Source organism: Triturus cristatus, chromosome 4_1, assembly GCF_964204655.1.
Source record: "Triturus cristatus chromosome 4_1, aTriCri1.1, whole genome shotgun sequence".
Lineage (NCBI taxonomy): Eukaryota > Metazoa > Chordata > Amphibia > Caudata > Salamandridae > Triturus > Triturus cristatus.
In genome coordinates, this window is record NC_140585.1 from 108269512 (window position 1) to 108291530 (window position 22019).

Consider the following 22019-nt stretch of genomic DNA (forward strand, 5'->3'; position numbering starts at 1 on the left):
CATAATCAATGGAAGGTATTGTTTGAATAAAAGTGAAATATATGGAAATCGAAGCAAAAAATCCTTCGAGCCGGATTTGAACCAGCGACCTAAGGATGTCTGACTTTATGCTACAGTCCTCCGCTCTACCAACTGAGCTATCGAAGGAGTGGCTGAAGTATCTTTCAGCGCTGTAATTATCTCTCGCTCAAGAAAGGTTGTGGGGGTGGGGATCAGGAGCAGATCGATGAAAATCATGAACATTACCTGCAGCTCCCTCTCAAAGTCACCAGTTCTTAGAGCACACTGTAAGGTACATCTTATCACCCCAAAGGAGGATTTCAGACCAAAGTTCATGTTCTGTCTTGGCTTGGGGATAAGCAGGGGTGCTCCAAATTTCAATTTTACAGAAAGGAAAGGAACTTTGATACAAAGACCTTGGGCAGCATTGGTGGCAAATGGATGGCTGCGCGGAACCATGAAAGAAATGACAGAAAGTTATGGGAGTCATTACTACGCACCCAGCATCAAGAAAGTGCATTTTGGATGCATTTTCAAAAGGAAAGAGAACGGAAAAATCTGTAGATTGAAGGTGATTGAGATAAACAAAATATTCCGTTTTTCTAAAAGCTACTGTAAAGAGTCTCTGGTTTAGAAGAAGAACCCTTACCAATGATCAAGAGAGATGCGACAGATTTCTATCATCAAAGCATTATGGTTGTCAAGATGAATCATCACTTTGATGTCTTCAACAAGTAGGATTCTTTTGATCTATAATCATCAAAAATGAGATAGCCCCATTTCATGGGATTTTTCAAGGCAAACGTCTGACAGATTAAGCGGGGTCCTCATCCCGGTTGGAGGACATATCTCTTCCTTCATCATGATGCCAGCCTAGCTTTCGGCCCAAAATCCAAGGTAAGCATGGCAAAAGTCTGGAGATGCCGGGGATTGAACCCGGGGCCTCATACATGCAAAGCATGCGCTCTACCACTGAGCTACATCCCCACTTCTGCAAGGTTTGACTGTATGATTGGAAACCCTGCATTGAACCGACGGCCACATCACCCCATTCGACTCTGCAGTATACAATGTCAGTCAGGAAAATCCTTCAGCCTTGTACCTGGATGATCTTCATGGTCTTATGTACAGATGCCTATATACAGCCTTCTTAGCGCAGTAGGCAGCGCGTCAGTCTCATAATCTGAAGGTCCTGAGTTCGATCCTCAGAGAGGGCATTTATTTCCTTCTTTTGGAATGCAAAATTCTCCGATTTTCTTGAAATGCGCAAACTATGCCTAGTTCAAAGATATTTCCAAAGCAAATGTCTGACTATTTAAGTGGGGCTCTCACCCCAACTGCATGACAAACTTCTTCTTTCTGCATGATGGCAGGCTAGCCTTCTGGAAAAAAGCCAAGATAAGGAACAGAGGCTCCTGGAGATGCCGGGGATTGAACCCGGGACCTCATACATGCGAAGCATGCGCTCTACCACTGAGCTACATCCCCACTTTTGCACTCGAGCTGTTTGATGGATGCAAGGAATCCCTGAAACCCAGGGACTGCAAAGTCTCGATCATAATCAATGGAAGGTATTGTTTGAATAAAAGTGAAAGATATGGAAATCGAAGCAAAAAATCCTTCGAGCCGGATTTGAACCAGCGACCTAAGGATGTCTGACTTTATGCTACAGTCCTCCGCTCTACCAACTGAGCTATCGAAGGAGTGGCTGAAGTATCTTTCAGCGCTGTAATTATCTCTCGCTCAAGAAAGGTTGTGGGGGTGGGGATCAGGAGCAGATCGATGAAAATCATGAACATTACCTGCAGCTCCCTCTCAAAGTCACCAGTTCTTAGAGCACACTGTAAGGTACGTCTTATCACCCCAAAGGAGGATTTCAGACCAAAGTTCATGTTCTGTCTTGGCTTGGGGATAAGCAGGGGTGCTCCAAATTTCAATTTTACAGAAAGGAAAGGAACTTTGATACAAAGACCTTGGGCAGCATTGGTGGCAAATGGATGGCTGCGCGGAACCATGAAAGAAATGACAGAAAGTTATGGGAGTCATTACTACGCACCCAGCATCAAGAAAGTGCATTTTGGATGCATTTTCAAAAGGAAAGAGAACGGAAAAATCTGTAGATTGAAGGTGATTGAGATAAACAAAATATTCCGTTTTTCTAAAAGCTACTGTAAAGAGTCTCTGGTTTAGAAGAAGAACCCTTACCAATGATCAAGAGAGATGCGACAGATTTCTATCATCAAAGCATTATGGTTGTCAAGATGAATCATCACTTTGATGTCTTCAACAAGTAGGATTCTTTTGATCTATAATCATCAAAAATGAGATAGCCCCATTTCATGGGATTTTTCAAGGCAAACGTCTGACAGATTAAGCGGGGTCCTCATCCCGGTTGGAGGACATATCTCTTCCTTCATCATGATGCCAGCCTAGCTTTCGGCCCAAAATCCAAGGTAAGCATGGCAAAAGTCTGGAGATGCCGGGGATTGAACCCGGGGCCTCATACATGCAAAGCATGCGCTCTACCACTGAGCTACATCCCCACTTCTGCAAGGTTTGACTGTATGATTGGAAACCCTGCATTGAACCGACGGCCACATCACCCCATTTGACTCTGCAGTATACAATGTCAGTCAGGAAAATCCTTCAGCCTTGTACCTGGATGATCTTCATGGTCTTATGTACAGATGCCTATATACAGCCTTCTTAGCGCAGTAGGCAGCGCGTCAGTCTCATAATCTGAAGGTCCTGAGTTCGATCCTCAGAGAGGGCATTTATTTCCTTCTTTTGGAATGCAAAATTCTCCGATTTTCTTGAAATGCGCAAACTATGCCTAGTTCAAAGATTTTTCCAAAGCAAATGTCTGACTATTTAAGTGGGGCTCTCACCCCAACTGCATGACAAACTTCTTCTTTCTGCATGATGGCAGGCTAGCCTTCTGGAAAAAAGCCAAGATAAGGAACAGAGGCTCCTGGAGATGCCGGGGATTGAACCCGGGACCTCATACATGCGAAGCATGCGCTCTACCACTGAGCTACATCCCCACTTTTGCACTCGAGCTGTTTGATGGATGCAAGGAATCCCTGAAACCCAGGGACTGCAAAGTCTCGATCATAATCAATGGAAGGTATTGTTTGAATAAAAGTGAAAGATATGGAAATCGAAGCAAAAAATCCTTCGAGCCGGATTTGAACCAGCAACCTAAGGATGTCTGACTTTATGCTACAGTCCTCCGCTCTACCAACTGAGCTATCGAAGGAGTGGCTGAAGTATCTTTCAGCGCTGTAATTATCTCTCGCTCAAGAAAGGTTGTGGGGGTGGGGATCAGGAGCAGATCGATGAAAATCATGAACATTACCTGCAGCTCCCTCTCAAAGTCACCAGTTCTTAGAGCACACTGTAAGGTACGTCTTATCACCCCAAAGGAGGATTTCAGACCAAAGTTCATGTTCTGTCTTGGCTTGGGGATAAGCAGGGGTGCTCCAAATTTCAATTTTACAGAAAGGAAAGGAACTTTGATACAAAGACCTTGGGCAGCATTGGTGGCAAATGGATGGCTGCGCGGAACCATGAAAGAAATGACAGAAAGTTATGGGAGTCATTACTACGCACCCAGCATCAAGAACGTGCATTTTGGATGCATTTTCAAAAGGAAAGAGAACGGAAAAATCTGTAGATTGAAGGTGATTGAGATAAACAAAATATTCCGTTTTTCTAAAAGCTACTGTAAAGAGTCTCTGGTTTAGAAGAAGAACCCTTACCAATGATCAAGAGAGATGCGACAGATTTCTATCATCAAAGCATTATGGTTGTCAAGATGAATCATCACTTTGATGTCTTCAACAAGTAGGATTCTTTTGATCTATAATCATCAAAAATGAGATAGCCCCATTTCATGGGATTTTTCAAGGCAAACGTCTGACAGATTAAGCGGGGTCCTCATCCCGGTTGGAGGACATATCTCTTCCTTCATCATGATGCCAGCCTAGCTTTCGGCCCAAAATCCAAGGTAAGCATGGCAAAAGTCTGGAGATGCCGGGGATTGAACCCGGGGCCTCATACATGCAAAGCATGCGCTCTACCACTGAGCTACATCCCCACTTCTGCAAGGTTTGACTGTATGATTGGAAACCCTGCATTGAACCGACGGCCACATCACCCCATTCGACTCTGCAGTATACAATGTCAGTCAGGAAAATCCTTCAGCCTTGTACCTGGATGATCTTCATGGTCTTATGTACAGATGCCTATATACAGCCTTCTTAGCGCAGTAGGCAGCGCGTCAGTCTCATAATCTGAAGGTCCTGAGTTCGATCCTCAGAGAGGGCATTTATTTCCTTCTTTTGGAATGCAAAATTCTCCGATTTTCTTGAAATGCGCAAACTATGCCTAGTTCAAAGATTTTTCCAAAGCAAATGTCTGACTATTTAAGTGGGGCTCTCACCCCAACTGCATGACAAACTTCTTCTTTCTGCATGATGGCAGGCTAGCCTTCTGGAAAAAAGCCAAGATAAGGAACAGAGGCTCCTGGAGATGCCGGGGATTGAACCCGGGACCTCATACATGCGAAGCATGCGCTCTACCACTGAGCTACATCCCCACTTTTGCACTCGAGCTGTTTGATGGATGCAAGGAATCCCTGAAACCCAGGGACTGCAAAGTCTCGATCATAATCAATGGAAGGTATTGTTTGAATAAAAGTGAAAGATATGGAAATCGAAGCAAAAAATCCTTCGAGCCGGATTTGAACCAGCGACCTAAGGATGTCTGACTTTATGCTACAGTCCTCCGCTCTACCAACTGAGCTATCGAAGGAGTGGCTGAAGTATCTTTCAGCGCTGTAATTATCTCTCGCTCAAGAAAGGTTGTGGGGGTGGGGATCAGGAGCAGATCGATGAAAATCATGAACATTACCTGCAGCTCCCTCTCAAAGTCACCAGTTCTTAGAGCACACTGTAAGGTACGTCTTATCACCCCAAAGGAGGATTTCAGACCAAAGTTCATGTTCTGTCTTGGCTTGGGGATAAGCAGGGGTGCTCCAAATTTCAATTTTACAGAAAGGAAAGGAACTTTGATACAAAGACCTTGGGCAGCATTGGTGGCAAATGGATGGCTGCGCGGAACCATGAAAGAAATGACAGAAAGTTATGGGAGTCATTACTACGCACCCAGCATCAAGAACGTGCATTTTGGATGCATTTTCAAAAGGAAAGAGAACGGAAAAATCTGTAGATTGAAGGTGATTGAGATAAACAAAATATTCCGTTTTTCTAAAAGCTACTGTAAAGAGTCTCTGGTTTAGAAGAAGAACCCTTACCAATGATCAAGAGAGATGCGACAGATTTCTATCATCAAAGCATTATGGTTGTCAAGATGAATCATCACTTTGATGTCTTCAACAAGTAGGATTCTTTTGATCTATAATCATCAAAAATGAGATAGCCCCATTTCATGGGATTTTTCAAGGCAAACGTCTGACAGATTAAGCGGGGTCCTCATCCCGGTTGGAGGACATATCTCTTCCTTCATCATGATGCCAGCCTAGCTTTCCGCCCAAAATCCAAGGTAAGCATGGCAAAAGTCTGGAGATGCCGGGGATTGAACCCGGGGCCTCATACATGCAAAGCATGCGCTCTACCACTGAGCTACATCCCCACTTCTGCAAGGTTTGACTGTATGATTGGAAACCCTGCATTGAACCGACGGCCACATCACCCCATTTGACTCTGCAGTATACAATGTCAGTCAGGAAAATCCTTCAGCCTTGTACCTGGATGATCTTCATGGTCTTATGTACAGATGCCTATATACAGCCTTCTTAGCGCAGTAGGCAGCGCGTCAGTCTCATAATCTGAAGGTCCTGAGTTCGATCCTCAGAGAGGGCATTTATTTCCTTCTTTTGGAATGCAAAATTCTCCGATTTTCTTGAAATGCGCAAACTATGCCTAGTTCAAAGATTTTTCCAAAGCAAATGTCTGACTATTTAAGTGGGGCTCTCACCCCAACTGCATGACAAACTTCTTCTTTCTGCATGATGGCAGGCTAGCCTTCTGGAAAAAAGCCAAGATAAGGAACAGAGGCTCCTGGAGATGCCGGGGATTGAACCCGGGACCTCATACATGCGAAGCATGCGCTCTACCACTGAGCTACATCCCCACTTTTGCACTCGAGCTGTTTGATGGATGCAAGGAATCCCTGAAACCCAGGGACTGCAAAGTCTCGATCATAATCAATGGAAGGTATTGTTTGAATAAAAGTGAAAGATATGGAAATCGAAGCAAAAAATCCTTCGAGCCGGATTTGAACCAGCAACCTAAGGATGTCTGACTTTATGCTACAGTCCTCCGCTCTACCAACTGAGCTATCGAAGGAGTGGCTGAAGTATCTTTCAGCGCTGTAATTATCTCTCGCTCAAGAAAGGTTGTGGGGGTGGGGATCAGGAGCAGATCGATGAAAATCATGAACATTACCTGCAGCTCCCTCTCAAAGTCACCAGTTCTTAGAGCACACTGTAAGGTACGTCTTATCACCCCAAAGGAGGATTTCAGACCAAAGTTCATGTTCTGTCTTGGCTTGGGGATAAGCAGGGGTGCTCCAAATTTCAATTTTACAGAAAGGAAAGGAACTTTGATACAAAGACCTTGGGCAGCATTGGTGGCAAATGGATGGCTGCGCGGAACCATGAAAGAAATGACAGAAAGTTATGGGAGTCATTACTACGCACCCAGCATCAAGAACGTGCATTTTGGATGCATTTTCAAAAGGAAAGAGAACGGAAAAATCTGTAGATTGAAGGTGATTGAGATAAACAAAATATTCCGTTTTTCTAAAAGCTACTGTAAAGAGTCTCTGGTTTAGAAGAAGAACCCTTACCAATGATCAAGAGAGATGCGACAGATTTCTATCATCAAAGCATTATGGTTGTCAAGATGAATCATCACTTTGATGTCTTCAACAAGTAGGATTCTTTTGATCTATAATCATCAAAAATGAGATAGCCCCATTTCATGGGATTTTTCAAGGCAAACGTCTGACAGATTAAGCGGGGTCCTCATCCCGGTTGGAGGACATATCTCTTCCTTCATCATGATGCCAGCCTAGCTTTCCGCCCAAAATCCAAGGTAAGCATGGCAAAAGTCTGGAGATGCCGGGGATTGAACCCGGGGCCTCATACATGCAAAGCATGCGCTCTACCACTGAGCTACATCCCCACTTCTGCAAGGTTTGACTGTATGATTGGAAACCCTGCATTGAACCGACGGCCACATCACCCCATTTGACTCTGCAGTATACAATGTCAGTCAGGAAAATCCTTCAGCCTTGTACCTGGATGATCTTCATGGTCTTATGTACAGATGCCTATATACAGCCTTCTTAGCGCAGTAGGCAGCGCGTCAGTCTCATAATCTGAAGGTCCTGAGTTCGATCCTCAGAGAGGGCATTTATTTCCTTCTTTTGGAATGCAAAATTCTCCGATTTTCTTGAAATGCGCAAACTATGCCTAGTTCAAAGATTTTTCCAAAGCAAATGTCTGACTATTTAAGTGGGGCTCTCACCCCAACTGCATGACAAACTTCTTCTTTCTGCATGATGGCAGGCTAGCCTTCTGGAAAAAAGCCAAGATAAGGAACAGAGGCTCCTGGAGATGCCGGGGATTGAACCCGGGACCTCATACATGCGAAGCATGCGCTCTACCACTGAGCTACATCCCCACTTTTGCACTCGAGCTGTTTGATGGATGCAAGGAATCCCTGAAACCCAGGGACTGCAAAGTCTCGATCATAATCAATGGAAGGTATTGTTTGAATAAAAGTGAAAGATATGGAAATCGAAGCAAAAAATCCTTCGAGCCGGATTTGAACCAGCAACCTAAGGATGTCTGACTTTATGCTACAGTCCTCCGCTCTACCAACTGAGCTATCGAAGGAGTGGCTGAAGTATCTTTCAGCGCTGTAATTATCTCTCGCTCAAGAAAGGTTGTGGGGGTGGGGATCAGGAGCAGATCGATGAAAATCATGAACATTACCTGCAGCTCCCTCTCAAAGTCACCAGTTCTTAGAGCACACTGTAAGGTACGTCTTATCACCCCAAAGGAGGATTTCAGACCAAAGTTCATGTTCTGTCTTGGCTTGGGGATAAGCAGGGGTGCTCCAAATTTCAATTTTACAGAAAGGAAAGGAACTTTGATACAAAGACCTTGGGCAGCATTGGTGGCAAATGGATGGCTGCGCGGAACCATGAAAGAAATGACAGAAAGTTATGGGAGTCATTACTACGCACCCAGCATCAAGAACGTGCATTTTGGATGCATTTTCAAAAGGAAAGAGAACGGAAAAATCTGTAGATTGAAGGTGATTGAGATAAACAAAATATTCCGTTTTTCTAAAAGCTACTGTAAAGAGTCTCTGGTTTAGAAGAAGAACCCTTACCAATGATCAAGAGAGATGCGACAGATTTCTATCATCAAAGCATTATGGTTGTCAAGATGAATCATCACTTTGATGTCTTCAACAAGTAGGATTCTTTTGATCTATAATCATCAAAAATGAGATAGCCCCATTTCATGGGATTTTTCAAGGCAAACGTCTGACAGATTAAGCGGGGTCCTCATCCCGGTTGGAGGACATATCTCTTCCTTCATCATGATGCCAGCCTAGCTTTCGGCCCAAAATCCAAGGTAAGCATGGCAAAAGTCTGGAGATGCCGGGGATTGAACCCGGGGCCTCATACATGCAAAGCATGCGCTCTACCACTGAGCTACATCCCCACTTCTGCAAGGTTTGACTGTATGATTGGAAACCCTGCATTGAACCGACGGCCACATCACCCCATTCGACTCTGCAGTATACAATGTCAGTCAGGAAAATCCTTCAGCCTTGTACCTGGATGATCTTCATGGTCTTATGTACAGATGCCTATATACAGCCTTCTTAGCGCAGTAGGCAGCGCGTCAGTCTCATAATCTGAAGGTCCTGAGTTCGATCCTCAGAGAGGGCATTTATTTCCTTCTTTTGGAATGCAAAATTCTCCGATTTTCTTGAAATGCGCAAACTATGCCTAGTTCAAAGATTTTTCCAAAGCAAATGTCTGACTATTTAAGTGGGGCTCTCACCCCAACTGCATGACAAACTTCTTCTTTCTGCATGATGGCAGGCTAGCCTTCTGGAAAAAAGCCAAGATAAGGAACAGAGGCTCCTGGAGATGCCGGGGATTGAACCCGGGACCTCATACATGCGAAGCATGCGCTCTACCACTGAGCTACATCCCCACTTTTGCACTCGAGCTGTTTGATGGATGCAAGGAATCCCTGAAACCCAGGGACTGCAAAGTCTCGATCATAATCAATGGAAGGTATTGTTTGAATAAAAGTGAAAGATATGGAAATCGAAGCAAAAAATCCTTCGAGCCGGATTTGAACCAGCGACCTAAGGATGTCTGACTTTATGCTACAGTCCTCCGCTCTACCAACTGAGCTATCGAAGGAGTGGCTGAAGTATCTTTCAGCGCTGTAATTATCTCTCGCTCAAGAAAGGTTGTGGGGGTGGGGATCAGGAGCAGATCGATGAAAATCATGAACATTACCTGCAGCTCCCTCTCAAAGTCACCAGTTCTTAGAGCACACTGTAAGGTACGTCTTATCACCCCAAAGGAGGATTTCAGACCAAAGTTCATGTTCTGTCTTGGCTTGGGGATAAGCAGGGGTGCTCCAAATTTCAATTTTACAGAAAGGAAAGGAACTTTGATACAAAGACCTTGGGCAGCATTGGTGGCAAATGGATGGCTGCGCGGAACCATGAAAGAAATGACAGAAAGTTATGGGAGTCATTACTACGCACCCAGCATCAAGAACGTGCATTTTGGATGCATTTTCAAAAGGAAAGAGAACGGAAAAATCTGTAGATTGAAGGTGATTGAGATAAACAAAATATTCCGTTTTTCTAAAAGCTACTGTAAAGAGTCTCTGGTTTAGAAGAAGAACCCTTACCAATGATCAAGAGAGATGCGACAGATTTCTATCATCAAAGCATTATGGTTGTCAAGATGAATCATCACTTTGATGTCTTCAACAAGTAGGATTCTTTTGATCTATAATCATCAAAAATGAGATAGCCCCATTTCATGGGATTTTTCAAGGCAAACGTCTGACAGATTAAGCGGGGTCCTCATCCCGGTTGGAGGACATATCTCTTCCTTCATCATGATGCCAGCCTAGCTTTCGGCCCAAAATCCAAGGTAAGCATGGCAAAAGTCTGGAGATGCCGGGGATTGAACCCGGGGCCTCATACATGCAAAGCATGCGCTCTACCACTGAGCTACATCCCCACTTCTGCAAGGTTTGACTGTATGATTGGAAACCCTGCATTGAACCGACGGCCACATCACCCCATTTGACTCTGCAGTATACAATGTCAGTCAGGAAAATCCTTCAGCCTTGTACCTGGATGATCTTCATGGTCTTATGTACAGATGCCTATATACAGCCTTCTTAGCGCAGTAGGCAGCGCGTCAGTCTCATAATCTGAAGGTCCTGAGTTCGATCCTCAGAGAGGGCATTTATTTCCTTCTTTTGGAATGCAAAATTCTCCGATTTTCTTGAAATGCGCAAACTATGCCTAGTTCAAAGATTTTTCCAAAGCAAATGTCTGACTATTTAAGTGGGGCTCTCACCCCAACTGCATGACAAACTTCTTCTTTCTGCATGATGGCAGGCTAGCCTTCTGGAAAAAAGCCAAGATAAGGAACAGAGGCTCCTGGAGATGCCGGGGATTGAACCCGGGACCTCATACATGCGAAGCATGCGCTCTACCACTGAGCTACATCCCCACTTTTGCACTCGAGCTGTTTGATGGATGCAAGGAATCCCTGAAACCCAGGGACTGCAAAGTCTCGATCATAATCAATGGAAGGTATTGTTTGAATAAAAGTGAAAGATATGGAAATCGAAGCAAAAAATCCTTCGAGCCGGATTTGAACCAGCAACCTAAGGATGTCTGACTTTATGCTACAGTCCTCCGCTCTACCAACTGAGCTATCGAAGGAGTGGCTGAAGTATCTTTCAGCGCTGTAATTATCTCTCGCTCAAGAAAGGTTGTGGGGGTGGGGATCAGGAGCAGATCGATGAAAATCATGAACATTACCTGCAGCTCCCTCTCAAAGTCACCAGTTCTTAGAGCACACTGTAAGGTACGTCTTATCACCCCAAAGGAGGATTTCAGACCAAAGTTCATGTTCTGTCTTGGCTTGGGGATAAGCAGGGGTGCTCCAAATTTCAATTTTACAGAAAGGAAAGGAACTTTGATACAAAGACCTTGGGCAGCATTGGTGGCAAATGGATGGCTGCGCGGAACCATGAAAGAAATGACAGAAAGTTATGGGAGTCATTACTACGCACCCAGCATCAAGAACGTGCATTTTGGATGCATTTTCAAAAGGAAAGAGAACGGAAAAATCTGTAGATTGAAGGTGATTGAGATAAACAAAATATTCCGTTTTTCTAAAAGCTACTGTAAAGAGTCTCTGGTTTAGAAGAAGAACCCTTACCAATGATCAAGAGAGATGCGACAGATTTCTATCATCAAAGCATTATGGTTGTCAAGATGAATCATCACTTTGATGTCTTCAACAAGTAGGATTCTTTTGATCTATAATCATCAAAAATGAGATAGCCCCATTTCATGGGATTTTTCAAGGCAAACGTCTGACAGATTAAGCGGGGTCCTCATCCCGGTTGGAGGACATATCTCTTCCTTCATCATGATGCCAGCCTAGCTTTCCGCCCAAAATCCAAGGTAAGCATGGCAAAAGTCTGGAGATGCCGGGGATTGAACCCGGGGCCTCATACATGCAAAGCATGCGCTCTACCACTGAGCTACATCCCCACTTCTGCAAGGTTTGACTGTATGATTGGAAACCCTGCATTGAACCGACGGCCACATCACCCCATTTGACTCTGCAGTATACAATGTCAGTCAGGAAAATCCTTCAGCCTTGTACCTGGATGATCTTCATGGTCTTATGTACAGATGCCTATATACAGCCTTCTTAGCGCAGTAGGCAGCGCGTCAGTCTCATAATCTGAAGGTCCTGAGTTCGATCCTCAGAGAGGGCATTTATTTCCTTCTTTTGGAATGCAAAATTCTCCGATTTTCTTGAAATGCGCAAACTATGCCTAGTTCAAAGATTTTTCCAAAGCAAATGTCTGACTATTTAAGTGGGGCTCTCACCCCAACTGCATGACAAACTTCTTCTTTCTGCATGATGGCAGGCTAGCCTTCTGGAAAAAAGCCAAGATAAGGAACAGAGGCTCCTGGAGATGCCGGGGATTGAACCCGGGACCTCATACATGCGAAGCATGCGCTCTACCACTGAGCTACATCCCCACTTTTGCACTCGAGCTGTTTGATGGATGCAAGGAATCCCTGAAACCCAGGGACTGCAAAGTCTCGATCATAATCAATGGAAGGTATTGTTTGAATAAAAGTGAAAGATATGGAAATCGAAGCAAAAAATCCTTCGAGCCGGATTTGAACCAGCAACCTAAGGATGTCTGACTTTATGCTACAGTCCTCCGCTCTACCAACTGAGCTATCGAAGGAGTGGCTGAAGTATCTTTCAGCGCTGTAATTATCTCTCGCTCAAGAAAGGTTGTGGGGGTGGGGATCAGGAGCAGATCGATGAAAATCATGAACATTACCTGCAGCTCCCTCTCAAAGTCACCAGTTCTTAGAGCACACTGTAAGGTACGTCTTATCACCCCAAAGGAGGATTTCAGACCAAAGTTCATGTTCTGTCTTGGCTTGGGGATAAGCAGGGGTGCTCCAAATTTCAATTTTACAGAAAGGAAAGGAACTTTGATACAAAGACCTTGGGCAGCATTGGTGGCAAATGGATGGCTGCGCGGAACCATGAAAGAAATGACAGAAAGTTATGGGAGTCATTACTACGCACCCAGCATCAAGAACGTGCATTTTGGATGCATTTTCAAAAGGAAAGAGAACGGAAAAATCTGTAGATTGAAGGTGATTGAGATAAACAAAATATTCCGTTTTTCTAAAAGCTACTGTAAAGAGTCTCTGGTTTAGAAGAAGAACCCTTACCAATGATCAAGAGAGATGCGACAGATTTCTATCATCAAAGCATTATGGTTGTCAAGATGAATCATCACTTTGATGTCTTCAACAAGTAGGATTCTTTTGATCTATAATCATCAAAAATGAGATAGCCCCATTTCATGGGATTTTTCAAGGCAAACGTCTGACAGATTAAGCGGGGTCCTCATCCCGGTTGGAGGACATATCTCTTCCTTCATCATGATGCCAGCCTAGCTTTCGGCCCAAAATCCAAGGTAAGCATGGCAAAAGTCTGGAGATGCCGGGGATTGAACCCGGGGCCTCATACATGCAAAGCATGCGCTCTACCACTGAGCTACATCCCCACTTCTGCAAGGTTTGACTGTATGATTGGAAACCCTGCATTGAACCGACGGCCACATCACCCCATTCGACTCTGCAGTATACAATGTCAGTCAGGAAAATCCTTCAGCCTTGTACCTGGATGATCTTCATGGTCTTATGTACAGATGCCTATATACAGCCTTCTTAGCGCAGTAGGCAGCGCGTCAGTCTCATAATCTGAAGGTCCTGAGTTCGATCCTCAGAGAGGGCATTTATTTCCTTCTTTTGGAATGCAAAATTCTCCGATTTTCTTGAAATGCGCAAACTATGCCTAGTTCAAAGATTTTTCCAAAGCAAATGTCTGACTATTTAAGTGGGGCTCTCACCCCAACTGCATGACAAACTTCTTCTTTCTGCATGATGGCAGGCTAGCCTTCTGGAAAAAAGCCAAGATAAGGAACAGAGGCTCCTGGAGATGCCGGGGATTGAACCCGGGACCTCATACATGCGAAGCATGCGCTCTACCACTGAGCTACATCCCCACTTTTGCACTCGAGCTGTTTGATGGATGCAAGGAATCCCTGAAACCCAGGGACTGCAAAGTCTCGATCATAATCAATGGAAGGTATTGTTTGAATAAAAGTGAAAGATATGGAAATCGAAGCAAAAAATCCTTCGAGCCGGATTTGAACCAGCGACCTAAGGATGTCTGACTTTATGCTACAGTCCTCCGCTCTACCAACTGAGCTATCGAAGGAGTGGCTGAAGTATCTTTCAGCGCTGTAATTATCTCTCGCTCAAGAAAGGTTGTGGGGGTGGGGATCAGGAGCAGATCGATGAAAATCATGAACATTACCTGCAGCTCCCTCTCAAAGTCACCAGTTCTTAGAGCACACTGTAAGGTACGTCTTATCACCCCAAAGGAGGATTTCAGACCAAAGTTCATGTTCTGTCTTGGCTTGGGGATAAGCAGGGGTGCTCCAAATTTCAATTTTACAGAAAGGAAAGGAACTTTGATACAAAGACCTTGGGCAGCATTGGTGGCAAATGGATGGCTGCGCGGAACCATGAAAGAAATGACAGAAAGTTATGGGAGTCATTACTACGCACCCAGCATCAAGAACGTGCATTTTGGATGCATTTTCAAAAGGAAAGAGAACGGAAAAATCTGTAGATTGAAGGTGATTGAGATAAACAAAATATTCCGTTTTTCTAAAAGCTACTGTAAAGAGTCTCTGGTTTAGAAGAAGAACCCTTACCAATGATCAAGAGAGATGCGACAGATTTCTATCATCAAAGCATTATGGTTGTCAAGATGAATCATCACTTTGATGTCTTCAACAAGTAGGATTCTTTTGATCTATAATCATCAAAAATGAGATAGCCCCATTTCATGGGATTTTTCAAGGCAAACGTCTGACAGATTAAGCGGGGTCCTCATCCCGGTTGGAGGACATATCTCTTCCTTCATCATGATGCCAGCCTAGCTTTCGGCCCAAAATCCAAGGTAAGCATGGCAAAAGTCTGGAGATGCCGGGGATTGAACCCGGGGCCTCATACATGCAAAGCATGCGCTCTACCACTGAGCTACATCCCCACTTCTGCAAGGTTTGACTGTATGATTGGAAACCCTGCATTGAACCGACGGCCACATCACCCCATTCGACTCTGCAGTATACAATGTCAGTCAGGAAAATCCTTCAGCCTTGTACCTGGATGATCTTCATGGTCTTATGTACAGATGCCTATATACAGCCTTCTTAGCGCAGTAGGCAGCGCGTCAGTCTCATAATCTGAAGGTCCTGAGTTCGATCCTCAGAGAGGGCATTTATTTCCTTCTTTTGGAATGCAAAATTCTCCGATTTTCTTGAAATGCGCAAACTATGCCTAGTTCAAAGATTTTTCCAAAGCAAATGTCTGACTATTTAAGTGGGGCTCTCACCCCAACTGCATGACAAACTTCTTCTTTCTGCATGATGGCAGGCTAGCCTTCTGGAAAAAAGCCAAGATAAGGAACAGAGGCTCCTGGAGATGCCGGGGATTGAACCCGGGACCTCATACATGCGAAGCATGCGCTCTACCACTGAGCTACATCCCCACTTTTGCACTCGAGCTGTTTGATGGATGCAAGGAATCCCTGAAACCCAGGGACTGCAAAGTCTCGATCATAATCAATGGAAGGTATTGTTTGAATAAAAGTGAAATATATGGAAATCGAAGCACAAAATCCTTCGAGCCGGATTTGAACCAGCGACCTAAGGATGTCTGACTTTATGCTACAGTCCTCCGCTCTACCAACTGAGCTATCGAAGGAGTGGCTGAAGTATCTTTCAGCGCTGTAATTATCTCTCGCTCAAGAAAGGTTGTGGGGGTGGGGATCAGGAGCAGATCGATGAAAATCATGAACATTACCTGCAGCTCCCTCTCAAAGTCACCAGTTCTTAGAGCACACTGTAAGGTACGTCTTATCACCCCAAAGGAGGATTTCAGACCAAAGTTCATGTTCTGTCTTGGCTTGGGGATAAGCAGGGGTGCTCCAAATTTCAATTTTACAGAAAGGAAAGGAACTTTGATACAAAGACCTTGGGCAGCATTGGTGGCAAATGGATGGCTGCGCGGAACCATGAAAGAAATGACAGAAAGTTATGGGAGTCATTACTACGCACCCAGCATCAAGAACGTGCATTTTGGATGCATTTTCAAAAGGAAAGAGAACGGAAAAATCTGTAGATTGAAGGTGATTGAGATAAACAAAATATTCCGTTTTTCTAAAAGCTACTGTAAAGAGTCTCTGGTTTAGAAGAAGAACCCTTACCAATGATCAAGAGAGATGCGACAGATTTCTATCATCAAAGCATTATGGTTGTCAAGATGAATCATCACTTTGATGTCTTCAACAAGTAGGATTCTTTTGATCTATAATCATCAAAAATGAGATAGCCCCATTTCATGGGATTTTTCAAGGCAAACGTCTGACAGATTAAGCGGGGTCCTCATCCCGGTTGGAGGACATATCTCTTCCTTCATCATGATGCCAGCCTAGCTTTCGGCCCAAAATCCAAGGTAAGCATGGCAAAAGTCTGGAGATGCCGGGGATTGAACCCGGGGCCTCATACATGCAAAGCATGCGCTCTACCACTGAGCTACATCCCCACTTCTGCAAGGTTTGACTGTATGATTGGAAACCCTGCATTGAACCGACGGCCACATCACCCCATTTGACTCTGCAGTATACAATGTCAGTCAGGAAAATCCTTCAGCCTTGTACCTGGATGATCTTCATGGTCTTATGTACAGATGCCTATATACAGCCTTCTTAGCGCAGTAGGCAGCGCGTCAGTCTCATAATCTGAAGGTCCTGAGTTCGATCCTCAGAGAGGGCATTTATTTCCTTCTTTTGGAATGCAAAATTCTCCGATTTTCTTGAAATGCGCAAACTATGCCTAGTTCAAAGATTTTTCCAAAGCAAATGTCTGACTATTTAAGTGGGGCTCTCACCCCAACTGCATGACAAACTTCTTCTTTCTGCATGATGGCAGGCTAGCCTTCTGGAAAAAAGCCAAGATAAGGAACAGAGGCTCCTGGAGATGCCGGGGATTGAACCCGGGACCTCATACATGCGAAGCATGCGCTCTACCACTGAGCTACATCCCCACTTTTGCACTCGAGCTGTTTGATGGATGCAAGGAATCCCTGAAACCCAGGGACTGCAAAGTCTCGATCATAATCAATGGAAGGTATTGTTTGAATAAAAGTGAAAGATATGGAAATCGAAGCAAAAAATCCTTCGAGCCGGATTTGAACCAGCAACCTAAGGATGTCTGACTTTATGCTACAGTCCTCCGCTCTACCAACTGAGCTATCGAAGGAGTGGCTGAAGTATCTTTCAGCGCTGTAATTATCTCTCGCTCAAGAAAGGTTGTGGGGGTGGGGATCAGGAGCAGATCGATGAAAATCATGAACATTACCTGCAGCTCCCTCTCAAAGTCACCAGTTCTTAGAGCACACTGTAAGGTACGTCTTATCACCCCAAAGGAGGATTTCAGACCAAAGTTCATGTTCTGTCTTGGCTTGGGGATAAGCAGGGGTGCTCCAAATTTCAATTTTACAGAAAGGAAAGGAACTTTGATACAAAGACCTTGGGCAGCATTGGTGGCAAATGGATGGCTGCGCGGAACCATGAAAGAAATGACAGAAAGTTATGGGAGTCATTACTACGCACCCAGCATCAAGAACGTGCATTTTGGATGCATTTTCAAAAGGAAAGAGAACGGAAAAATCTGTAGATTGAAGGTGATTGAGATAAACAAAATATTCCGTTTTTCTAAAAGCTACTGTAAAGAGTCTCTGGTTTAGAAGAAGAACCCTTACCAATGATCAAGAGAGATGCGACAGATTTCTATCATCAAAGCATTATGGTTGTCAAGATGAATCATCACTTTGATGTCTTCAACAAGTAGGATTCTTTTGATCTATAATCATCAAAAATGAGATAGCCCCATTTCATGGGATTTTTCAAGGCAAACGTCTGACAGATTAAGCGGGGTCCTCATCCCGGTTGGAGGACATATCTCTTCCTTCATCATGATGCCAGCCTAGCTTTCGGCCCAAAATCCAAGGTAAGCATGGCAAAAGTCTGGAGATGCCGGGGATTGAACCCGGGGCCTCATACATGCAAAGCATGCGCTCTACCACTGAGCTACATCCCCACTTCTGCAAGGTTTGACTGTATGATTGGAAACCCTGCATTGAACCGACGGCCACATCACCCCATTTGACTCTGCAGTATACAATGTCAGTCAGGAAAATCCTTCAGCCTTGTACCTGGATGATCTTCATGGTCTTATGTACAGATGCCTATATACAGCCTTCTTAGCGCAGTAGGCAGCGCGTCAGTCTCATAATCTGAAGGTCCTGAGTTCGATCCTCAGAGAGGGCATTTATTTCCTTCTTTTGGAATGCAAAATTCTCCGATTTTCTTGAAATGCGCAAACTATGCCTAGTTCAAAGATTTTTCCAAAGCAAATGTCTGACTATTTAAGTGGGGCTCTCACCCCAACTGCATGACAAACTTCTTCTTTCTGCATGATGGCAGGCTAGCCTTCTGGAAAAAAGCCAAGATAAGGAACAGAGGCTCCTGGAGATGCCGGGGATTGAACCCGGGACCTCATACATGCGAAGCATGCGCTCTACCACTGAGCTACATCCCCACTTTTGCACTCGAGCTGTTTGATGGATGCAAGGAATCCCTGAAACCCAGGGACTGCAAAGTCTCGATCATAATCAATGGAAGGTATTGTTTGAATAAAAGTGAAAGATATGGAAATCGAAGCAAAAAATCCTTCGAGCCGGATTTGAACCAGCAACCTAAGGATGTCTGACTTTATGCTACAGTCCTCCGCTCTACCAACTGAGCTATCGAAGGAGTGGCTGAAGTATCTTTCAGCGCTGTAATTATCTCTCGCTCAAGAAAGGTTGTGGGGGTGGGGATCAGGAGCAGATCGATGAAAATCATGAACATTACCTGCAGCTCCCTCTCAAAGTCACCAGTTCTTAGAGCACACTGTAAGGTACGTCTTATCACCCCAAAGGAGGATTTCAGACCAAAGTTCATGTTCTGTCTTGGCTTGGGGATAAGCAGGGGTGCTCCAAATTTCAATTTTACAGAAAGGAAAGGAACTTTGATACAAAGACCTTGGGCAGCATTGGTGGCAAATGGATGGCTGCGCGGAACCATGAAAGAAATGACAGAAAGTTATGGGAGTCATTACTACGCACCCAGCATCAAGAACGTGCATTTTGGATGCATTTTCAAAAGGAAAGAGAACGGAAAAATCTGTAGATTGAAGGTGATTGAGATAAACAAAATATTCCGTTTTTCTAAAAGCTACTGTAAAGAGTCTCTGGTTTAGAAGAAGAACCCTTACCAATGATCAAGAGAGATGCGACAGATTTCTATCATCAAAGCATTATGGTTGTCAAGATGAATCATCACTTTGATGTCTTCAACAAGTAGGATTCTTTTGATCTATAATCATCAAAAATGAGATAGCCCCATTTCATGGGATTTTTCAAGGCAAACGTCTGACAGATTAAGCGGGGTCCTCATCCCGGTTGGAGGACATATCTCTTCCTTCATCATGATGCCAGCCTAGCTTTCCGCCCAAAATCCAAGGTAAGCATGGCAAAAGTCTGGAGATGCCGGGGATTGAACCCGGGGCCTCATACATGCAAAGCATGCGCTCTACCACTGAGCTACATCCCCACTTCTGCAAGGTTTGACTGTATGATTGGAAACCCTGCATTGAACCGACGGCCACATCACCCCATTTGACTCTGCAGTATACAATGTCAGTCAGGAAAATCCTTCAGCCTTGTACCTGGATGATCTTCATGGTCTTATGTACAGATGCCTATATACAGCCTTCTTAGCGCAGTAGGCAGCGCGTCAGTCTCATAATCTGAAGGTCCTGAGTTCGATCCTCAGAGAGGGCATTTATTTCCTTCTTTTGGAATGCAAAATTCTCCGATTTTCTTGAAATGCGCAAACTATGCCTAGTTCAAAGATTTTTCCAAAGCAAATGTCTGACTATTTAAGTGGGGCTCTCACCCCAACTGCATGACAAACTTCTTCTTTCTGCATGATGGCAGGCTAGCCTTCTGGAAAAAAGCCAAGATAAGGAACAGAGGCTCCTGGAGATGCCGGGGATTGAACCCGGGACCTCATACATGCGAAGCATGCGCTCTACCACTGAGCTACATCCCCACTTTTGCACTCGAGCTGTTTGATGGATGCAAGGAATCCCTGAAACCCAGGGACTGCAAAGTCTCGATCATAATCAATGGAAGGTATTGTTTGAATAAAAGTGAAAGATATGGAAATCGAAGCAAAAAATCCTTCGAGCCGGATTTGAACCAGCAACCTAAGGATGTCTGACTTTATGCTACAGTCCTCCGCTCTACCAACTGAGCTATCGAAGGAGTGGCTGAAGTATCTTTCAGCGCTGTAATTATCTCTCGCTCAAGAAAGGTTGTGGGGGTGGGGATCAGGAGCAGATCGATGAAAATCATGAACATTACCTGCAGCTCCCTCTCAAAGTCACCAGTTCTTAGAGCACACTGTAAGGTACGTCTTATCACCCCAAAGGAGGATTTCAGACCAAAGTTCATGTTCTGTCTTGGCTTGGGGATAAGCAGGGGTGCTCCAAATTTCAATTTTACAGAAAGGAAAGGAACTTTGATACAAAGACCTTGGGCAGCATTGGTGGCAAATGGATGGCTGCGCGGAACCATGAAAGAAATGACAGAAAGTTATGGGAGTCATTACTACGCACCCAGCATCAAGAACGTGCATTTTGGATGCATTTTCAAAAGGAAAGAGAACGGAAAAATCTGTAGATTGAAGGTGATTGAGATAAACAAAATATTCCGTTTTTCTAAAAGCTACTGTAAAGAGTCTCTGGTTTAGAAGAAGAACCCTTACCAATGATCAAGAGAGATGCGACAGATTTCTATCATCAAAGCATTATGGTTGTCAAGATGAATCATCACTTTGATGTCTTCAACAAGTAGGATTCTTTTGATCTATAATCATCAAAAATGAGATAGCCCCATTTCATGGGATTTTTCAAGGCAAACGTCTGACAGATTAAGCGGGGTCCTCATCCCGGTTGGAGGACATATCTCTTCCTTCATCATGATGCCAGCCTAGCTTTCGGCCCAAAATCCAAGGTAAGCATGGCAAAAGTCTGGAGATGCCGGGGATTGAACCCGGGGCCTCATACATGCAAAGCATGCGCTCTACCACTGAGCTACATCCCCACTTCTGCAAGGTTTGACTGTATGATTGGAAACCCTGCATTGAACCGACGGCCACATCACCCCATTCGACTCTGCAGTATACAATGTCAGTCAGGAAAATCCTTCAGCCTTGTACCTGGATGATCTTCATGGTCTTATGTACAGATGCCTATATACAGCCTTCTTAGCGCAGTAGGCAGCGCGTCAGTCTCATAATCTGAAGGTCCTGAGTTCGATCCTCAGAGAGGGCATTTATTTCCTTCTTTTGGAATGCAAAATTCTCCGATTTTCTTGAAATGCGCAAACTATGCCTAGTTCAAAGATTTTTCCAAAGCAAATGTCTGACTATTTAAGTGGGGCTCTCACCCCAACTGCATGACAAACTTCTTCTTTCTGCATGATGGCAGGCTAGCCTTCTGGAAAAAAGCCAAGATAAGGAACAGAGGCTCCTGGAGATGCCGGGGATTGAACCCGGGACCTCATACATGCGAAGCATGCGCTCTACCACTGAGCTACATCCCCACTTTTGCACTCGAGCTGTTTGATGGATGCAAGGAATCCCTGAAACCCAGGGACTGCAAAGTCTCGATCATAATCAATGGAAGGTATTGTTTGAATAAAAGTGAAAGATATGGAAATCGAAGCAAAAAATCCTTCGAGCCGGATTTGAACCAGCGACCTAAGGATGTCTGACTTTATGCTACAGTCCTCCGCTCTACCAACTGAGCTATCGAAGGAGTGGCTGAAGTATCTTTCAGCGCTGTAATTATCTCTCGCTCAAGAAAGGTTGTGGGGGTGGGGATCAGGAGCAGATCGATGAAAATC

The 22019-nt window shown here is 44.4% G+C and overlaps 35 non-coding genes across 35 annotated transcripts; 14 read left to right on the forward strand and 21 right to left on the reverse strand.

Annotated features, from left to right (window-relative positions):
* Nucleotides 1-61: 61 nt before the first annotated feature.
* TRNAY-GUA (transfer RNA tyrosine (anticodon GUA)) lies at nucleotides 62-147 on the reverse strand. The gene is given in 2 exon segments: nucleotides 62-97; nucleotides 111-147. It is a non-coding gene; the product is annotated as a tRNA-Tyr (tRNA).
* A 997-nt stretch (nucleotides 148-1144) lies between these two features.
* TRNAM-CAU (transfer RNA methionine (anticodon CAU)) lies at nucleotides 1145-1217 on the forward strand. Its single transcript has one exon. It is a non-coding gene; the product is annotated as a tRNA-Met (tRNA).
* Nucleotides 1218-1416: 199 nt separating this feature from the next.
* On the reverse strand, nucleotides 1417-1488 carry TRNAA-CGC (transfer RNA alanine (anticodon CGC)). Its single transcript has one exon. It is a non-coding gene; the product is annotated as a tRNA-Ala (tRNA).
* A 129-nt stretch (nucleotides 1489-1617) lies between these two features.
* Nucleotides 1618-1703, reverse strand: TRNAY-GUA (transfer RNA tyrosine (anticodon GUA)). The gene is given in 2 exon segments: nucleotides 1618-1653; nucleotides 1667-1703. It is a non-coding gene; the product is annotated as a tRNA-Tyr (tRNA).
* A 997-nt stretch (nucleotides 1704-2700) lies between these two features.
* Nucleotides 2701-2773, forward strand: TRNAM-CAU (transfer RNA methionine (anticodon CAU)). The gene has a single exon. It is a non-coding gene; the product is annotated as a tRNA-Met (tRNA).
* Nucleotides 2774-2972: 199 nt separating this feature from the next.
* TRNAA-CGC (transfer RNA alanine (anticodon CGC)) lies at nucleotides 2973-3044 on the reverse strand. The gene has a single exon. It is a non-coding gene; the product is annotated as a tRNA-Ala (tRNA).
* Nucleotides 3045-4256: 1212 nt separating this feature from the next.
* On the forward strand, nucleotides 4257-4329 carry TRNAM-CAU (transfer RNA methionine (anticodon CAU)). The gene has a single exon. It is a non-coding gene; the product is annotated as a tRNA-Met (tRNA).
* Nucleotides 4330-4528: 199 nt separating this feature from the next.
* Nucleotides 4529-4600, reverse strand: TRNAA-CGC (transfer RNA alanine (anticodon CGC)). The gene has a single exon. It is a non-coding gene; the product is annotated as a tRNA-Ala (tRNA).
* Nucleotides 4601-4729: 129 nt separating this feature from the next.
* TRNAY-GUA (transfer RNA tyrosine (anticodon GUA)) lies at nucleotides 4730-4815 on the reverse strand. The gene is given in 2 exon segments: nucleotides 4730-4765; nucleotides 4779-4815. It is a non-coding gene; the product is annotated as a tRNA-Tyr (tRNA).
* A 997-nt stretch (nucleotides 4816-5812) lies between these two features.
* TRNAM-CAU (transfer RNA methionine (anticodon CAU)) lies at nucleotides 5813-5885 on the forward strand. Its single transcript has one exon. It is a non-coding gene; the product is annotated as a tRNA-Met (tRNA).
* A 199-nt stretch (nucleotides 5886-6084) lies between these two features.
* Nucleotides 6085-6156, reverse strand: TRNAA-CGC (transfer RNA alanine (anticodon CGC)). Its single transcript has one exon. It is a non-coding gene; the product is annotated as a tRNA-Ala (tRNA).
* A 1212-nt stretch (nucleotides 6157-7368) lies between these two features.
* On the forward strand, nucleotides 7369-7441 carry TRNAM-CAU (transfer RNA methionine (anticodon CAU)). Its single transcript has one exon. It is a non-coding gene; the product is annotated as a tRNA-Met (tRNA).
* Nucleotides 7442-7640: 199 nt separating this feature from the next.
* TRNAA-CGC (transfer RNA alanine (anticodon CGC)) lies at nucleotides 7641-7712 on the reverse strand. The gene has a single exon. It is a non-coding gene; the product is annotated as a tRNA-Ala (tRNA).
* Nucleotides 7713-8924: 1212 nt separating this feature from the next.
* TRNAM-CAU (transfer RNA methionine (anticodon CAU)) lies at nucleotides 8925-8997 on the forward strand. Its single transcript has one exon. It is a non-coding gene; the product is annotated as a tRNA-Met (tRNA).
* A 199-nt stretch (nucleotides 8998-9196) lies between these two features.
* On the reverse strand, nucleotides 9197-9268 carry TRNAA-CGC (transfer RNA alanine (anticodon CGC)). The gene has a single exon. It is a non-coding gene; the product is annotated as a tRNA-Ala (tRNA).
* A 129-nt stretch (nucleotides 9269-9397) lies between these two features.
* Nucleotides 9398-9483, reverse strand: TRNAY-GUA (transfer RNA tyrosine (anticodon GUA)). Its single transcript is given in 2 exon segments — nucleotides 9398-9433; nucleotides 9447-9483. It is a non-coding gene; the product is annotated as a tRNA-Tyr (tRNA).
* A 997-nt stretch (nucleotides 9484-10480) lies between these two features.
* On the forward strand, nucleotides 10481-10553 carry TRNAM-CAU (transfer RNA methionine (anticodon CAU)). The gene has a single exon. It is a non-coding gene; the product is annotated as a tRNA-Met (tRNA).
* Nucleotides 10554-10752: 199 nt separating this feature from the next.
* On the reverse strand, nucleotides 10753-10824 carry TRNAA-CGC (transfer RNA alanine (anticodon CGC)). Its single transcript has one exon. It is a non-coding gene; the product is annotated as a tRNA-Ala (tRNA).
* A 1212-nt stretch (nucleotides 10825-12036) lies between these two features.
* Nucleotides 12037-12109, forward strand: TRNAM-CAU (transfer RNA methionine (anticodon CAU)). The gene has a single exon. It is a non-coding gene; the product is annotated as a tRNA-Met (tRNA).
* A 199-nt stretch (nucleotides 12110-12308) lies between these two features.
* On the reverse strand, nucleotides 12309-12380 carry TRNAA-CGC (transfer RNA alanine (anticodon CGC)). Its single transcript has one exon. It is a non-coding gene; the product is annotated as a tRNA-Ala (tRNA).
* A 1212-nt stretch (nucleotides 12381-13592) lies between these two features.
* On the forward strand, nucleotides 13593-13665 carry TRNAM-CAU (transfer RNA methionine (anticodon CAU)). The gene has a single exon. It is a non-coding gene; the product is annotated as a tRNA-Met (tRNA).
* Nucleotides 13666-13864: 199 nt separating this feature from the next.
* Nucleotides 13865-13936, reverse strand: TRNAA-CGC (transfer RNA alanine (anticodon CGC)). The gene has a single exon. It is a non-coding gene; the product is annotated as a tRNA-Ala (tRNA).
* Nucleotides 13937-14065: 129 nt separating this feature from the next.
* Nucleotides 14066-14151, reverse strand: TRNAY-GUA (transfer RNA tyrosine (anticodon GUA)). The gene is given in 2 exon segments: nucleotides 14066-14101; nucleotides 14115-14151. It is a non-coding gene; the product is annotated as a tRNA-Tyr (tRNA).
* A 997-nt stretch (nucleotides 14152-15148) lies between these two features.
* Nucleotides 15149-15221, forward strand: TRNAM-CAU (transfer RNA methionine (anticodon CAU)). Its single transcript has one exon. It is a non-coding gene; the product is annotated as a tRNA-Met (tRNA).
* A 199-nt stretch (nucleotides 15222-15420) lies between these two features.
* On the reverse strand, nucleotides 15421-15492 carry TRNAA-CGC (transfer RNA alanine (anticodon CGC)). The gene has a single exon. It is a non-coding gene; the product is annotated as a tRNA-Ala (tRNA).
* Nucleotides 15493-15621: 129 nt separating this feature from the next.
* Nucleotides 15622-15707, reverse strand: TRNAY-GUA (transfer RNA tyrosine (anticodon GUA)). The gene is given in 2 exon segments: nucleotides 15622-15657; nucleotides 15671-15707. It is a non-coding gene; the product is annotated as a tRNA-Tyr (tRNA).
* Nucleotides 15708-16704: 997 nt separating this feature from the next.
* TRNAM-CAU (transfer RNA methionine (anticodon CAU)) lies at nucleotides 16705-16777 on the forward strand. The gene has a single exon. It is a non-coding gene; the product is annotated as a tRNA-Met (tRNA).
* A 199-nt stretch (nucleotides 16778-16976) lies between these two features.
* Nucleotides 16977-17048, reverse strand: TRNAA-CGC (transfer RNA alanine (anticodon CGC)). Its single transcript has one exon. It is a non-coding gene; the product is annotated as a tRNA-Ala (tRNA).
* Nucleotides 17049-18260: 1212 nt separating this feature from the next.
* Nucleotides 18261-18333, forward strand: TRNAM-CAU (transfer RNA methionine (anticodon CAU)). The gene has a single exon. It is a non-coding gene; the product is annotated as a tRNA-Met (tRNA).
* A 199-nt stretch (nucleotides 18334-18532) lies between these two features.
* On the reverse strand, nucleotides 18533-18604 carry TRNAA-CGC (transfer RNA alanine (anticodon CGC)). The gene has a single exon. It is a non-coding gene; the product is annotated as a tRNA-Ala (tRNA).
* Nucleotides 18605-19816: 1212 nt separating this feature from the next.
* TRNAM-CAU (transfer RNA methionine (anticodon CAU)) lies at nucleotides 19817-19889 on the forward strand. Its single transcript has one exon. It is a non-coding gene; the product is annotated as a tRNA-Met (tRNA).
* A 199-nt stretch (nucleotides 19890-20088) lies between these two features.
* On the reverse strand, nucleotides 20089-20160 carry TRNAA-CGC (transfer RNA alanine (anticodon CGC)). The gene has a single exon. It is a non-coding gene; the product is annotated as a tRNA-Ala (tRNA).
* Nucleotides 20161-21372: 1212 nt separating this feature from the next.
* Nucleotides 21373-21445, forward strand: TRNAM-CAU (transfer RNA methionine (anticodon CAU)). Its single transcript has one exon. It is a non-coding gene; the product is annotated as a tRNA-Met (tRNA).
* Nucleotides 21446-21644: 199 nt separating this feature from the next.
* Nucleotides 21645-21716, reverse strand: TRNAA-CGC (transfer RNA alanine (anticodon CGC)). The gene has a single exon. It is a non-coding gene; the product is annotated as a tRNA-Ala (tRNA).
* Nucleotides 21717-21845: 129 nt separating this feature from the next.
* TRNAY-GUA (transfer RNA tyrosine (anticodon GUA)) lies at nucleotides 21846-21931 on the reverse strand. The gene is given in 2 exon segments: nucleotides 21846-21881; nucleotides 21895-21931. It is a non-coding gene; the product is annotated as a tRNA-Tyr (tRNA).
* Between the last annotated feature and the right edge of the window lie 88 nt (nucleotides 21932-22019).